Below are 2,404 nucleotides of genomic sequence, written 5' to 3'. Positions count from 1 at the left end.
GGGAGTAGAAAGCCTCATCTTTCTCCCGCGGAGCGGCTGGTAGTTTCGAACCGCTGACCTTAAGGTTCACAGCCCGATTCATAACCACTACGCTACCAGAGCTCCTTATAGAGAGATAAAATATTTTCTTGTATTTTAATTGAAAATAAATGACATTCTTATTACATAAAACTTCCCAGCAATGAACATTCTATGGTTAAATTTGTATATTCATTCTTTATAAAATTGTCATTGTTAGGTGCCATAGATTTGGTGCTTACAAAGCACTGCTGGGTCCTACACCATTCTCAAAATTATTTTAATATTTGAGCCCATTGTTGTTGCCATTCCATCAATGCATCTCAATGGGGGTCTTCCTCTTTTTCACTGACCCTCCACTTTATAAACATGATGTGTTTCTCTAGGGACTGGTCCCTCCTGACAACTTGTTCAGAGTACAAGGGATGAAGCCTCACCACTCTTGCTTCTAAGGAGCATTCTTCCTATACTTCTTCCAAGACAGATTTGTTTGTTCTTTTGGCAGTCCATGGAATTTTCAGTATTCTTCGCCAACACCATGAAAGAAATGCATTGATTCTTCTACAGTCTTCCTTATTACTTGTCCAACTTTCACATGCATATGAGAGGATTGAAAATACCATGGCTTGGGTCAGGCACACTTTAGTACTCAAACTGATATTTTTGCTCTTTAACACTTTACAGAAGTCTTGTGCAGCAGATATGGCTAATGAAATATACCTTTGGATTTTTTGACTGTGGCTTCCATCAGTGTTGATTGTAGACTCAATTAAAATTAAGTCTTTGCTCCTGGATAGGAAGACATAATATTGTGAAAATGTCGATACTGCCCAAAGCAATTTATACATATAATGCAATTTCAATCCAGATTCCAATGACATTCTTCAAAGAGATAGAAAAACTATTACAAACTTTATATGGAAAAGAAAGAGACCCAGGATAAGCAAAGCACTACTTAAGAAGAAGAATAAAGTTGGAAACCTCTTACTCCCTGATTTCAACATGTATTACATGGCTATAGTGGTCAAAATAGCTTGGTACTGGTACAATGAAAGATACATTGATCAATGAAACAGAATCGATAATCCAGAAATTAACCCATCCACATACAAATGATTTTCAACAAAGTGCCTAAATATCATATGGGGAGGTGATAATCTCTTCAACAGATGGTGCTGGTAGAACTGGAAAGCGATATGCAAAAGACTGAAACAAGACCCTTACCTCACCCCTTATACAAAAACCAACACAGCATGGATTAAAGACCTAAATGTGAATCCCAGAATTATGAAGGTCATCAATGAAAAAATAGGGACAAATGTGAGGGCTCTAATTCAGGGCATACACAGACTACTAAACATTTTGAAAACTATGCAAACAAAAGTAGACAAAGTAGATGATTGGGACATACTAAAAATTAAAAATTTATGTGCATCAAAAGACTTCTCCAAAAGAGTAAACAAAGGGAGCCCACAGAATGTGAAAAAATCTTTTGCAACAACACATCAGACAAGGAACTAATTTCTAAAATATATGGGAAACTACAACACCTCTACAAGAAAAACACAAATAACCCAATTAAAAAATGGGCACAGGACATGAACAGATACTTCATCAAGGAAAAGATCTGGGCAGCCAACAAACATATGAAGAAATGTTCATGATCATTAACCCCTTGTTGTTGTTATTAGGTGCCTTTGAGTCGGTACCGACTCATAGCGACCTTATGCACAGCAGAACGAAACACTGTCCGATCCTGGGCCAAACTCACTACTGTTGCCACTCTGAGTCCATCGATGCTGCCACTTGGCCAATTCATCTCCTTGGGGGTCTTCCTCTCTTTCTCTGTCTCTCCACCTTACCAAACATGATACCCTTCTCCAATGACTTGTTCCTCCGGACAACATGTCCGAAGTGTGAGAGACGAAGTTTGGCCATCTTGGCCTCCAAGGAGCACTCTGGCTGCACTTCTAAAATGGACTATTGGTTCTTTTTGCAGCCCATGGCACTTTCAATATTCTCCTCCAACACCATGGTCTTCCTTATTCACTGTCCAGCTTTTGCATGCATATGAGGTTATTGAAAATACCATGGCTTCAATCAGGTGCACTTTAGTCTTTTAAGCTGACATCTTTGCCCTTCAACACTTTTAAAAGGTCTTGTGCAGCAGAATTGCCTAATGCAATATGTTAACAGTTTGATTTCTTGACTGCTACTTTCGTGAGCGTTGATAGTTGATCCAAGAAGAATGAAGTCTTTGACAACTTCAATCTTTTCTCCATTGAAAAGAATGTTGTTTATTGGTCCAGTGGTAAGGATTTTTGTTTTCTTTACATTGAGATGTAATCCATATCGAAGGCTGTGCTCTTTGATCTTCATCAGTAAA

Source organism: Chrysochloris asiatica, unplaced genomic scaffold, assembly GCF_000296735.1.
Source record: "Chrysochloris asiatica unplaced genomic scaffold, ChrAsi1.0 scaffold00333, whole genome shotgun sequence".
NCBI classification, from domain to species: Eukaryota; Metazoa; Chordata; class Mammalia; order Afrosoricida; family Chrysochloridae; genus Chrysochloris; species Chrysochloris asiatica.
This window is presented reverse-complemented; position numbering follows the sequence as displayed.